Source organism: Diprion similis, chromosome 1 (assembly GCF_021155765.1).
Source record: "Diprion similis isolate iyDipSimi1 chromosome 1, iyDipSimi1.1, whole genome shotgun sequence".
NCBI classification, from domain to species: domain Eukaryota; kingdom Metazoa; phylum Arthropoda; class Insecta; order Hymenoptera; family Diprionidae; genus Diprion; species Diprion similis.
The window spans coordinates 3,115,285-3,130,455 of NC_060105.1; the positions used below are offsets into that span (position 1 = coordinate 3,115,285).

At 44.9% G+C, this 15,171-nt stretch overlaps 1 protein-coding gene across 2 annotated transcripts in view; it reads left to right on the forward strand.

Annotated features, from left to right (window-relative positions):
• LOC124409663 (homeotic protein ultrabithorax-like) overlaps nucleotides 1-4,311 on the forward strand; it is a 96,711-nt gene extending 92,400 nt beyond the window's left edge. For both annotated transcript variants that reach the window (XM_046887470.1, XM_046887548.1), the window contains one exon: nucleotides 3,326-4,311. The gene's annotated coding sequence lies outside the window, so the exon portion shown is untranslated. The remainder of the gene's footprint in view (nucleotides 1-3,325) is intronic.
• The last annotated feature ends 10,860 nt before the right edge of the window (nucleotides 4,312-15,171 follow it).

Sequence of the window (15,171 nt, forward strand, 5' to 3'; positions counted from 1 at the left end):
TATCCCCTGAGATTTATGGGCTCCGGTGCAACGGCTGCCCCAGCCTGCGCTACACGCCGGCACGTTGCGGTGTGTCGGCTATGGCGACGAGCTCCTCTTTCCTCTCTCTCTCTCGCGTTCTCTCTCTGCCTCTCTCTGCCTCTCTCTTTCGCTCTCCTTCTCTCCTTCTCTTCGCGTTGGTCCGTACCGGGCAGAACTTCAGCCTGGGGACCCCCGTCGTGATCAGCGCGCTGTTGCCCCGCAGGGGTTACGCGCAATTCGCGCTCATGCACAGCGCGTCTTCGATATAAAAAGTTTCACTCGATCTCAATCCGATCCTCGGCCCTCCCCCTTTACTTCTCCTATCTCATCCTCGCCTCCAGTGGCAAGTGGTACTACGTCCAATATAATCTTGCTGCGCAATGTAGAGATTCCTGCAGTGATGCGAACACGCTCTCTCGCCGAACGAATGGTCGAGCATACCTGCACTGTGTTACGATCTTTGGCGATTAATTCTAGACCAATGATACTTGCCAGTCGTGCGATATTCGATTCAATACTAAAGTCAAAAATTTTTCTTACAACAGATCGGTATTCAACATTCTACTGACTTTTGAAGATAACATAGATAACCACGATTGACACGTAGAATTGAGATGACAGTGTCTGAATTATGTCCTTTTCCTTCTCAACGACACACAGATATAAATGATCCTATTCAACGGTAACGGACGTCGTCCATGTCAAAGGATTCATGATAGGACGTTTTTGGTTGATCCGGAGTTCCAGAAACGCGTAAACAAAGTTTGTGAAATTGGTATACACGTAGGTTGGAGTACCCCCTTGACTACGACGTACGTTGGCACCCTTCGCATATCATCCCGTAGGTAGGTGGGATAGGTACGACTACCCCCTCCCATCGAGCCAACCCCCAATGCGGCCGACGGCCGGCCGGTTTACGAGCAACCTGTGGTAACGAGGGCGATAGATAATAACCGTTGCTCCCCCGACCCCTAGGAACTCGCTTCCGTCTGCACAGGGACATCGTGAACTCTGGTGTTAGTCATCTCGTTTCACGACGAAGCGCAAGAAGAAAGCAATATAATCTCAGAATCTATTCGCAAGAAGTGCGGAAAGAAGAACCGTCGCTTTGGTGTATATTTATCATCCTCTCCTTTTCATTCTTTCAAAATGTGTTATCGGGTCTGAAGTGAGTCGAGTTTGAATGAGGAAAAAATCAAACTGTTAGTACGGTACATAAATCTCATGGACTCCTTTGACTTGTTGGGACATCGTTGCACCGGCTTCGTAGGAAATGCGAAATAGTCGCGGGGTACAGTGTCGCTGTTGAATCCGGGGGAAGACGTACCTACGCGCGTAAGGAATTTATTGCGGCTTAAAAAGTCTAGTCGCTTTGAAATCCTGATAAATGCGTACAGCGCAAGGCGAGTTCTTCCAGGGTGTAGGTACGTAGTTGCATACCCCGCACACTCTTCCTTCCACCCTACGTATATAAAACGTGAGCCGGTATGATCGCCTTGAAACTATAGGCCGAAAGGTAAACTGCAAAGAGCAGCGCAGGCCTCGACTTTGCAAACAGCCGCTTTGGAGTGAAAAGAAACCAACGAATCGTGAAAATTAGTTTCTGGAAATTATGGGAAAAGCTATCGTTGTATATAGAGGAATTTCAACAAGCATCAATATAGATTGCCACAATTTGACTAGACGTTGCTTCATGAGAAAGGTCTATGCACGAGTATATAAAAATGTACAGTCAAGGCAGTAGTAGTGTATTATAAAAGTGGTTGGTTTCTGTCAAGAGGAGTATGAACCCCCCTTTGGTGTTGGTTGGCTGGGCGATGGAACTGCGGGTTCGGCTCGAAAGAGCGTCGGAGATGCAGGACAAACAACTTTTTCGCGTTCTATAAGGATGAGTAATGGTGTTTCTACTTTCGGTACGATATTTGGTCGCGGTTCGGTTGGCTCGCCACACCACGTGAGAGAAGGACCTCATCCTTTTCTCCTGCATATTTTCATCCTTCCCCCGTCCCTCGGCACCGCGTATCCTCATATCGTATATCGAGCTCCCTCCTCCTCGTCGGGATGAAAAGGAAGCTGGGATATCATCGGATCGGCTTGGCCGGTGGAACCGACCGCCCGAAGAGCCTTCTTCGATTGGTGACCATGGTTGGGAGCCGTCGATACATCCCTGACTGAGGAGGATCCCACAACACACAGCCAGAGCTTCCCCGAGGCAGACGCAACGTGCGTGTGTCGGACACTGGGCACCACGTGCAATCGCCCCATTACGAAAGGAGCTGAACGAGCAAGCCACCCTCCAACCCTTCCACCCTTTGCCTCTTGGGATAAGCTGTACGAGCTGCCCAGATTCAAGGAGACCGATGGAAGTGTTTCTCTGAAATTGCATCTTGTAGTACGAAACTAGCTAGAGTGAGAAAGATAGGAAAGTGACGTTTGCATGAAACGCGTGTCCGGTTTTAGAGAAGTATTCGTGAAAATCGAACCCCCGGTTCAAAGTTCCTGCGGCGACGTTTCGTCTCCAAAGGGTATAAGATAACCCCTATAACACACCGCGTCGGTCCGAGATATACTCTATATACTCCACGTTTTTATACTTTACCGAATTTATTGAATTATAGCTTTATAAGATCAGGCTATATTTCACATCATGGCTAGCATAGATACAAATAAACGACCCTGCGGATCGAAAACTTTTTAATTTATCACCGTGAAAGATTGCTGTTTCAAAAGACGAATATAACTTCGCCGTTTTCACTGTAGGAGAACAAAAGATGGGCGAATCAGATAGGGCTTAAAGATTTTTTGGTTACTACTACTCCTCCTTTTCGTCTCCAATATTTACTGGTAGTACTGTTACATATTTCCGAAAGCCTCCGTGTACAAAAAACGCAAGTTTGCAAAATTGTATAGCATAAAATAGAAAAACTTTGAGAGTATCCAATATCACAGCGGTATCAACGAGTAGCTTACGATTCCGTAATCCTTTATACTGCTTGATGAGATGAGCGAAACGACGAACCAGAGTATTACGCAATTTGAAAACACGTGTAAGTACGTATACTCCTCGTCGTCGAAATCCGGTTACGTGTAAGGAGAGGGCGATTGCGTGTTCGGTTTTTGGTAAATTTTTTTCTTTTTTTTTTTTTCTCAACTGTTGTCGGACAATCTCTAGTCCCGGGAGACACAAGGCTGACGTAACCGTGCAAAGCCGGTGCCCTCGGGAGTTTAGAAACGACAAAAACAGTAGACTGAGAGATTGAACCCAGGTCTGAATAAAGTTTTTTTTCTTCATTTTCTGTTACAGGTGAGTGGAAGGCTGCGCAACGCACTTAAACGCCGTAGTACCTAACTACCCATCCACCCACCCAACCAACCAACCAACCAACCACCCACCTACCTACCGACCCCCGTAATGCCAAATAAGTATCGATCGCATCTATCGATATAAAGAGACGAGGGCTAACTGATAAATCGGTTGCGGCGAGTGGACTGCTGCTCCGGTGAGTGACGAATCCCGGACTCCCGTAGCTCACATGCCCAACACCCCAAAACCAAGCGACCAACGTGTTCGGTCGACTCCTATCGATTCGCCGGATACAGTAGGTATTTGCCTATTGCGGCCTATTGCAAGCATTAGTGCAGTGCATTTCGTTACTAGAGGATATCTATCTCGAGGTGTGGATCAGGGGCTCGAGGACGTTGCAATTAGGGCATGATAGACATGTGCATATTGCGAGTATCATTAGGTACGCGAATATTTATATGCACAAGCTCTGGGCCAGACGAGTGCACGGAGGAAAAAAAGGATGCGAGGTGACGACAAAATGGGAAAAAAGCAATGAAACTGAAATACGTAATTAACGTGTTCCAGAAACGAACACGTGTCTGAAGTTATTGTAAATTACCTCCTAGGTGTAATAAACCCCTATGCATATATTGCAAATATAAAGGGTGGATTCGATATAACTGACATTGATCGAGATGTGATTATTAAACTTGTGTTGGAATCTTATGATTGTTTTCTTATTATTTTCGTTTTTAAATCCTGTGTATACTCGACGTAATCCCGGACTAAAGCGGCTTCGTCTTTTTAATCAGCTACTAGGTTACTACATGTATACGTAATAATTCGATCTAATCGTTGTTTACACCATTTTTATTTTTTTATTTTCTCTTCTTTTTTCTTTCCTTTTGTTAATTTTCTTTGTTGTTGATCTATGATTACATGGCTCGGTCTGAAGGATCGTTTACACCATTCCCGTATAGAGCTGCCCAATTTAGTTTTGACGTGAACAACAAACATATTTAAGATGAGGGATTTAATTGCAAAACTGCACGTAGTTTTACATACGCGCTATAATTGAGTGGTGAAAACGAAACCTTTCGTTTGCTAATAGCGAGCTGGTGTACTTATTATCGAAATATTCGAGTGTTTTTTTTTTTTTTTTTTTTTTTTTTTTTTTCCTTTTGTTATATTAGTTATTATTAGATTGTAATAATTATATAGAAATTGTACACTAGGTATATATTATTATACGTATGGAAACGATTGCAATAACGCGATGTCCGCGAGGCAAATAACGAACTATTAAACTACCTAAACAAGAATTACAGTTTATAGAGATTGCTTTTCGAACCTATAATATATGCCTGTATGCCTCTTCGAAGTATTTTTAAGGACGAAATTACAAACATCACAATGATTTAACCCTACGTACTGAAACCGGAACATCCCTGTAAACTCACGCTTGTACAACTTTCCAGCCAAGGGAAGGAAAATTATGCACAGAGGGGGAAGAATAAGAGGAAAAAAAAGTAAAATGAAAAAAAAAAGTATATGCATATATATATTGTATATGTATACCTTGATACGTACCTACCCAGTACCTATTCGCCTCTAGCTGAAAAGCGAGGCGCGACCCTAAATAGTAATTTTATTCTAGTTACGAATGTATACGAGTAGCTGCTAAGCATATATAGATAAAGATAAACAAAACTGAACTAAAAAAAGAAAAAAGGAAATGAAAAAGAAAAGTATTTCTAAGAGGAATGTAATATTATTAATTATTTATTTTGTGGGTCTCTTAAACGAATCTCCATTGCTCCACTGTACTATATATATATATAATTATACATATATATATATATATATATATATATATATATATATATATATATATATATACGTACGTACATACATACGTAATTAGTCGTTAGGCCGTAGGTAACTTAATTACCTTGACGTAGTTCTATACTTCTCAATGTGAAAGATTTACGTAAACAAAAAAAAATCTAATTCTTTTCTTTATTTCGATTGCTTTATTTTGTATTTTTTCTTTTTTTTTTTTACCTTTTTTTCATTTCTCTCTTTTTATTCTGCTGAATCGTATGTGATTATGCATCTATGTATGTATATATTGTATATATATATATATATATACATAATCTCTTGAATTTTTGTTTTCTCTTTCTCTTTTTTTACTCTTGTTAATTTTGTTTTGTAACATAATATAAACTATAATTATTTACGATCTGATCTAATGTCTGTATCCCAGCGGCCAGGGCCGCATCTGCTTCCTGTATTGTATGAACTTTAGAGGCGGTTGTCGTTCTGAACGCCATTGTAATATTATATATAATATAATAACTATTATAAAAATTGAAAAAAAAAAAAAAAAAAAAAAAAAACCAAAACAAAAAAAAAACAATGCTAAGAAATAAATGCGACTTGAATCTATAATCAAACTGTCTCTCGCTTCTTTGCTAGCGGCCCTGGCCGTGCTGGCAGAAAGACCCTTTCCATCTCCGAAATATCCAAACACAAGGAACAACAGCCCTCTATAAGTCCATAATACCTATACGAGTAGGTATAAATTGAAATGAAACAAAAACGTTAAAGGATTTTGAATCTGCTTTTCGATTATCTATAATCATCCGCCGTCACATAAGTCGGACAATCAATCGCTGATATCAATTTCGCATGAAACTCGTAAATTCCACGGCGTTCAGTCAGGATCTTCAATGTGTGTACGGAGGTCGCGTAAAGGGGCGACTCGCAGGACAGGAAGGACGAAACGTGTGGCGATTGCTTTACGAGGCTTAAAATCATGGCAAAATGGAGTGTCATCGTCGGTTCGGGTCCCTTGTAACGACCGTCAGGCTCATCCGGACTCGACCTTCCGCGTACGTAAGCCTCCATAAGAGCGAGTGAGAGAGAGGAGCAAAAGATCGAGAATGAGGTCCTTGGAGGGGGGATATATTAATATGTTATTGCGGATAGACGGTGTCTCATGAAAGTCGAAAAGGACTTTGAAAATATGTCGTGCTGTATGAATCCGTCGGTGCGTGTGCGGGGAAAACACTCGATATGGTTCGCTGCGTTTCTGTGTATCAGTGTGTGTGTGTGTGTGTGTGTGTGTGTGTGTGTGTGTAGGTATGGGGGAGATCAGCTGCATACGACCACCAGACCCAGCGGCTGCTGGTAGGACGAGGAACGCGGGGCGCGGGGTTCGGCTAGAATTCAGCAGACGCCATTTGTATTAATGAACCTCCGACAATGGTGCACGCCCGATGAATTATGCACCTACAATCGAAACCGAACCTGCTTCAAGCTTAGGCATCGTGATCCCATATCCCGCGTTCCGAACAATCATCATCATCCGATAACCTCGTAGTTTTACGCGCACGCACGGTAACCGCCTTCAAATTACATAACACCAGCTATTATACCTCGTCTGGAATTGATCGACGGCATGTGTGGACAGCGTGTAATACGTAGGTACGTCGGTGATCTAACGACCTGCAAATTTCAACGCGAAGAGACCAGTGTATGACGGTTTTGATGAAAGGGGATGAAATAGATATACGCGAAATAGAATCCAATTTAGGGGTGTAATAAGTGCGATCGTACATGTGTGAGAACCACCATCTCTCCATCCTACACCTCTCCGTTCGCAAATGAGGATAGAATAGCCGGGAAAATTTAGTGTATCGTTTTTTTCCTCCCTTCCATCTTTCCTTCTCGGTTCTTCTTTATTCCCCGGAAAGATAATGGACGCCTTAGCAAAAGGGCGATCAATTTAGACTGCGGGTAAGATGTGGTACATCCATCTCCTCGCGACGCTATATGGGGGCAGGGAGGGGGGGTGTATGGCGCGGGGATAAAACCGCCGCTTTACTTTGGATAACAGGGGCGCAATTTACAGCAGACAAAAGAGCACCTGTTCGTTCTTCGGGTGATGGAAGAAGGGGGTTTGAGCGAGCGGGTGGTCGGTCCGTTGGCTGGTGCACGGGGGTAAGGTAAGCCCTCTTACTCCGCCTCGTTTGGGGGATGGAATAGCGTGCCTCGCAGACGTTGCGGTAATTGAATCCCACTAAGTTCTACCGCGGCTGAGGAGCCGCTTGAGGAAGAGGAGGACGACGCTCTCGAAAAGGGGGGTATAAGAAATGCGGAGGTAGAAATGGAGATGGAGACGACGGTGAATGTGGATTCACTTGAACCCGGAACCTTCCTCGTGTGTACGTGTGTTTGCTTGCGCATTGTGGCAACCAGCAGAAGATGAAAATCTCTACGCAATGAACACTTTTCGCAATTCACTCACGAAGGAATAATGTGATTCGAATACTTTTACGGAGTGGAAATCGGTGTTGTAACGAGAAGAATCGAATTTGAAAGATGCTAAAAGCAAGGTTTTGCAGAAACTACATCCACCTTTTTTGAAAGAAAAAAAAGGTTGCGACTAAACCCAAATCGCTGCGATATAACGCTTCAAAAGTTGTACAGAAAAAACTTTGAAATTATTATCGGTATTTTGTAATCGTTTGTTTCTATCTAATTTCAACTGTCAAACAAATTATTTCAGGGAATCGCTTTACGCGCAAATCATGACTAAGCCTTGAATTTTAGAACAATAGAATTAATCTACCCGCAAATACCTACCCGATAAAATGATGCAAAGGTCAAATAAGAAAAAAAAGTAGTTTCTCGATTTTCTCCGATTTATTTATTAATTCAACTATTTTTTTTTCATGGAAAATCCATGTCTCTGAGATTAGTTCAGACAGTCCAACGGGATGCGAAGACATGGAGGGTTGGGTTGGTAGCGTGTTCCGTCCTCATATAATTACTCGGCGCGCCCTCCGCGATTCGCTTTACTCGCGTGTATTGGTATACCTAAGCGGAGGGGTAGATGTCCGCGGACGTAAATGTACGGACAAACTCACACCGTCACGTGAGTTTTACACCTAACAGCGGATGCCGAGTGTGCGGGGTCGGGGTGGACGGAGGCGGGGGAGGTTATTAGGCAACGCAACACCTCATCCCTCATCCCTCACCCCCCATAGCTCATTCCTCATCCCTCATCCCGCGTAACCGAGCCGCATCCTGTATTATGTATCAACACGAAAACGAACGAACCAGGGCTGGCCCACCCCTCGATGTAACCATCCAGCTAGCCGGTACACGAGAGAAACTGCTAGTCCACCGAAATCATGTATAATTCGCAGATGCACGTATTTACTCGCCAAGCGCAGCAAAATCCCGACACAAGTTCCTGTCGGTCCTTCGAAATGAGCAAAACTAATTTCAATTTAATTTCCACACGGAAGTAGAACAACCTCAAATGAAAACAATTACACGAAAGTGAAACTGTCCAGAGCCGACGGCAACGACGCAGATGGTCGAGCATTTGAGAAGCTTTCATTAGGAAAGCTGTGTGTATAAAAATTGGAAAGACAGAAGTGTAAGGAAATGATCCTGGCAAAGAGTGTAATTTTTTTTTAACATAAAATACTCTTTATGTACCTACTTTTACCGTCTCTCTCTCTCTCTCTCTCTTTTACAGTGCAAATCTATGTTTTGTGTGTGTACAAATATTTAGAAGGGTAGAGAAACAGCACCTGAGTTACACTTTGATCTGCTTATCCCGGCACTTAAGGTGTCAGGCGTTCTTATTAAAATAATTTAACTTCCCTCTGGTCGAGATGCTTATGCATATAATACATAACCTGCAGCCACTTACACAACTACTACACTAGTATAACCGCTTCTCGGCTTCGCGTTTTTACGCGAAGCTTCCACCAGCCTATAAAACATTATACATACATCACCGTATGTATTATACATATTTATAAATACTTTCGAGGATATACATAGCACACCAACCGCCCACTTCTCCCGCAGAGTCTCGTTCCGTAATTGCAAAAATTTACGAGCTCCTCTCAGTTTGCGAGAAAAAACCAATTAAATATCTGATATACATAGAATAAGCGCGCCCCTAATTATTCGCTCTCTTAAATTCCCCGCGTCGTTGTTGTTGCGAACGTTTTTCAACTATCATTCCTGAATTTCCCTTTTTCCTACACAAGTAGACCAACAGTGAAAGGTTCTCTTCATCAATTTATGTACCAAACATTTTCTTCGTTTTTTTAAAAACTACCTTTATCGAATTAATTCAAAGCTCTATATATCGATAAATTAATGCAGCGGGATGCTCAGTCGACTGAACCAGCGGGTATTGGCAGCTGAACTTGTCCAGGAACAGGGGCCCCAGTCGGCCGGGTTGTCCGGGTCGTCCGCGTCCGCCGGTCGGGCGGCGGCGGAGGATAATACAGGCGAGTTCTCCGTCGGAAAAGCTACCCCTTGCCATCGGCGCACCCGTCGTCTGCAGATAAATCTTTCTCGCCCTCTAATTGGCCGTCCCTTTATTTCTTGGTCCCGAGATCCCAGGGAGCACCAGCACCGGCGGCACCTTCTCACTCTCGTCGCACGGCACGTCGTTCTCCTTGTCTTATTCGCGTATTTCGCTTATTCTCATCCCGTTTTGCCGACGTTTGCGGGCAACCGTCCAGGACGTCGTCCCCATCTTCGCCCTAACCCATACCGCAAATTATTAGCATTATTAGATACGATATTGGCCGCTTCAACTGAAGCTTCAGCCGTATCTCGGAACACTAATTCTCTCATACAATTAAACTCGAATGTAGGTGTGTAAATCGCTATTCCAGGTCCTTCAGCCTTCCTTTTACCCTAGAAGCTACACCGGCAAACTTCTAACCTTTTTCGTATATACCTAACTGGAATTGAAATTTTTCTAGCCATGATTCATCGTCATCGTCACGTAATAAAGTCGGGTTGCATGATATGAAACTTGAGTTTCAACCAAGGATCAAAAATTGAACCACAGATCCTCGCAGTATAAAATCGTGTCTTTACGAATTGCGAAACAACATCGTTTATCGCACCCCCCGTAAAATATCTCTAAAGAACATCTACCTGAGTTCCAATTAGTATTTATAGCAAATCGCAGAGTCTCGGCTCATGAGCAAGGTCACAACGAGTCGACCTCGAAGGAGGGCCACTAAATTCGCACCGGCGTTCGGTACCTGACAGTTTTGCCATTGGACGCGGTGCCGGCAGGGTGCTGAGAAGTAAAAACCTTGGGTGATTGTCGTTTTTCAAAAAATAGGGCACACACCGTTCCTCGTATTCAGTGACAATTGCCGACCTAACGGTAAGCGCGGCCAACTGTTTGCGGAAACTACGGGAACGGCGGTGGCGGTCGAATCCGTCACGCGGAGAGCCGTCTTCTTTGTCTTCTTTTATCTGAGGCAAAAAACGGTACCTCGTTGTCCCTAAACAAGGTACGGAGTAGCCGTTGTCCAGGGTCCTTTAATTTCCTCACCGAGTGGAACCAACCCATGACCTCGTAAATCTAGAACACCTATCACGTGACCTTCGGCATTCCGCCGTTGGCAATACCGTCGAAATATTCTCTAGAGTGAAAAGAAGAAAAAAAAAAGTGGAACAGAAAATGGAACGTGGCCTTCTGAGTTTTCGCGTGTTTCACATCATCATGGATCACATGACTCATCACGTGTCACGCACGGTTTTCAGAGCTGCACTGCAACCGCAGTTTCAGTTCTCGGTTATAATTATTCCAATGAAACTCGACACCTTAAAGGGTGTGGAAAATTCGGGATTGGGGGAACACAGCGGACGGGTTGGTGAAGATTTTCAACCGCGAAACAAAAGGCTTTGTAATTGCACGGACCCCCCGGAGGGTTCGTGTGCCCCTTGCGGTTAATAATATACGCGCGAAGAAGCGTCGAGTTAATTTGTAATCGTTTTTGTGGTTGGCTGATGGGCCCGCCTATCTGTATGTACCGAGTTACTCCGCAGGAAGGGTGGTGAGGTATACGCGTACTGTACATAAGGGAAACCATGATGGTTATGTAGATCAGGCGGGAGGGTGGCATACCGTCTAACCCAACTCTTCGTACTCAGGCATAGAAAATGAAGCTCCAGCAAATCGTGTCTCCGAAAACAACCCTTTGCCACCAACCGTGAAATGGTGAAAAATGCTCGAAATTTGCTCACGTGCTTTCTCTTTAATGATACTAGGATAATACTGTTGAGTTCCTACTATTTGACAATGAATAACATGAATGCAAAATGCTGTAACTGGTTCATTTTTTTCCACAGTGACTTGCCAAATGTTCATTTGAAATCCTCCGAAGGGTAATCGGAGTGCGATCAAGTGGCAGCCGGTTGAGTTAAAGTTAAGTCGTCTCTCACGAATGACGTAGAATCGACGATGAGTCAATTTGAAAATATCCAGCAAGTGTTTTGCCGGAGAAGGTGAATTCCGAGTGACAGTTAGTAAGGACATTGTATAGCGTTAGTTTGTCTCTCAGCATGTACGCCGGTCCCCGTCGATGATGGACATTTAGATATCCGTATACGTAGTCCTGGTTGTAGTCGGGGACTCGGGCAGTCGGACAATTCGTGCGAGTGACGTTTGCTCATCAAGATCAAGAGATCACACGCTCGCTAGCCCTGCACGGTCTGATTTATGAAGAGGTAGAATTTCAGGGTGAAATATTAATCCACAAGTGGCAATATCAGCCGGCGCGAGCTGCTCGAGACTTGGCAATTAAAACGTAGGTTGTTACGGAGAACCTCGGTACGGAGGTGAAGAAGAGACATAAGCACCGTGCGCGTTAGAGTATGATACGAGCATCGGGGAGGCACTCTGCCAAGTTTTAGTAGGCGGGTGGGCCTAGGATCAGTGTCAAGCGGGTTGCGTTAGGTTAGGTAAGTGGCGCGTAAGTATGCAATACGCGTGTTTAACGTTGGCCAATAAAAATACCTTTGCGTATTGAAAATCAAACGTGCCTAGTGTCACGCATCCATCTCGGCAAACGATATTTGCGCGTTGCCCTCGGGCGCCATAAGCCTCAGTGTGTATAATTCAATCCAAGCAGAGGTGGTCGTAGTGTAATCACTATTGTTAAAAATAAGGCACTAGCAGTGGCATTGTATGCGCAGCCATGCCTCGCGTCCTACCAAACAGTCGAATAGTGGTCGTGCAGGTTTGATATGGTGACTTGGCTGTACCTAATACCACATCAAGTTTGTCAAGAATTGTGCAAAATTTTAAGCAAAGGTTTCAAAAAACCTTCTACATTCATTCAAGCTATCTCGTGTAAGCAGAGGACTCTCAGGTTCATAAGAATGAACGTGTTGCTTGATTCGTGCCACCTTTTGCAAGGTCACAGATGTCGTTGTTTCATTAACAAAATGAGCTCCGCTTCGCAGATTCCGAATCCACAGATCGAGTGTGCCAATCTAAAGTGTTGGGCCCAAGGCTGGTGGCCACAGCTGGAGGGCAGGGTGCCAGGTTGTATAGAGATGAGTTTTCGCGCGGTTCGTGTATCCATTTTCTCCGACTAAAAGACAGTAGGGAAGACATGCACGCTGAGCGAATACGGGAATACAGAAATACGGGTATACGCGGGGAGCCCGCAGGCGTGATCTATCGCAGCATCGCGGAGATTCGAGGATCCGGGGTGGTGAACGGTGGAGGTGGGGGTGGGGGTGGGGGTGGTAGCGAATGGCTATACACACGTACACAGAGAAGTTCGTCGTCGTCGTCGTCGACAACTGGTAGGAACGACGAACGGCGAAAATAGGGAGGAAATTCGAGAGAGGGAGATCGACGGAGCTTGGCGCCGCCGCCCCATGCTTGGCTTGCAAACCGACTTCCGTCCTTTGCGCGACTATTCAGACGCCGGTGGCGTTTTTACAGGCAAACCGGGTACGAGGCGAGGGATGAGTGGAAAGAAGAAGAAGAAGAAGAAGGATAAAAAAGGAACGTCGAGGGCTGGGGGGGGGGGGGGGGCAGCGAAATATAGAGCAGGATGGTGGCTAGTATACTTATACGTGTCCTTATAGAACTCCGGAGGCTTCTTCGGCGGCTCTCGCATAACCGTGGTGTGTCGCAGCTATAGAGAGAGAGAGAGAGTGAGAGAGAGAGTGTGGAGGTACGATGGAACCAGCGGCGTCCATAATATATCTCTGGTCTTATCTGCCGCTTGCTGTTTACTGCCCGATAGACTCGGCAGATAGCGGAGGACTGTGCATCACCGCCCGCGAGCTAGTCACTTACTTTTATATATGTTGTTACTTACGTCACTGGGATTCGAGACAAGTTGGAAAATGGTGATGCCTTCGCAGAGATATGCCGCCCCCCTCCTCCCCCCACCCTCCCACCCTCCGTCACCCCACGGACTTGGTCCACGCCCGGTTACCGCCCGGGGTCAAACTCTCTTCGTGGAACACCATTCTGAGGAAATGATCTACGCACCCACCCGGACTTTCCGTCGGGAAAACCACCGTCGTTGCAGACCACCGACACCAATTATCATGCATACGGTTCAAATTACAAAATATGAATTATCAAGTTCAGTTTGGTTTTATGTTTACTTTATTTTTTTGACTTTTTGTATTTTACCTAGATAATTATCTACAGTGATCAGAAGAAGTGATGAATGGTCGTGTGAATTGAGTCTTATGGGTTCAATTAACGATATTTCAGACCAATCATCTGCCAATAATGGCTAATCAACGCGTCTCAGCTACTGTATATATGAGATATCTATTTCCATCTAGAGAAGACAAACTCTAAACCAGCATAAAATAAAATGAGATCATTTCGTGATAAAACCTGTTAAATCGATTTCAGTTTCCAAGTAAAAAGCAATCCATACTGCCTAAAAATTCATGAGGAAATTTTCGGTTAAAAATTTCATCGTACTGTGAGGTATCACAACAGTCTGCGGATAACTCAAGGACTGCGATAACTTGAAAGTTGCTGCACGCGATTTCAGCTTGGAAATAAAAATCCAGTGACACCCCGTAGCTGGAAGATAATTTCAGAATATATGGAGATTCGCGCACCCCGTCTTCACGGGGGGTATTAAACGTCTAGCGCCAAAGTAAGCACGACGGGGTGGATATATATGCGGAGGCATACACGGTAGCTGGATGGAATCGTGCGAAAGATATACACAGCAGTGGCAGCGCAACGTCGGCATCAGGGAGAAGAGGCGAGCACGCGTGTCCTCCTGCAGTGTCCTTGCTCGCTCCTTCCTTCCTCGCTTCCTTCCGCCATCTGATCGACGAGCCAACTTTTCGCATCCCTCGGATTTGGGTCGAGTTTTTCTTTTTATATTATTCTTTTGGATGTACGCGTCGTCCTTCCAGCGAATCTCCCCACCTCCACCTGCACCCCCATCCCCATCCCCACCCCCATTTCCATCCTTCACCCACAACCCCACCAGCTCAAACTCTTCCTCTGTCTTTTCTCTTGACAGAACCTCGACTCTTTTCTAACTGTTCAGCAAAGTTGTTATAGGTTTTTTCGGAAAATACAAATAGATCGAGGAAGTACGAAAGAAATAACCCAACGATTCATCTCCCTCGAACGATAATATTGCGAGAAAACAAACACGACTGAAATCTTACTTTCGGATCATGAATCACAAGCCAAGATCGTTAAAGTATAATTGACGAGCAAGTCACAGTAAATTTTTGACACACTATCACTGTCTTTCAAGCACTGAGGAGCAGAACTTTTCTTCGTCTGTTCAGCAGGTCAGACGAAGATTCTTTAGCGCTCAGCTGTGACCGCGTAGGCCATGTTGGCCATGGGTGCCAACCCCTCCGCACAGCATGGCTACGCCATGGAGGATGGGATGCACCCCGATGGTCTGGCATGGGAGTGGAGAGAAACGAAGGGGAGAAGTGCAGCTGCCGTCGAATGGTAGCTGCACCGTCGAGTTCGACTGGCTAGGCGAGGATGGCACAAA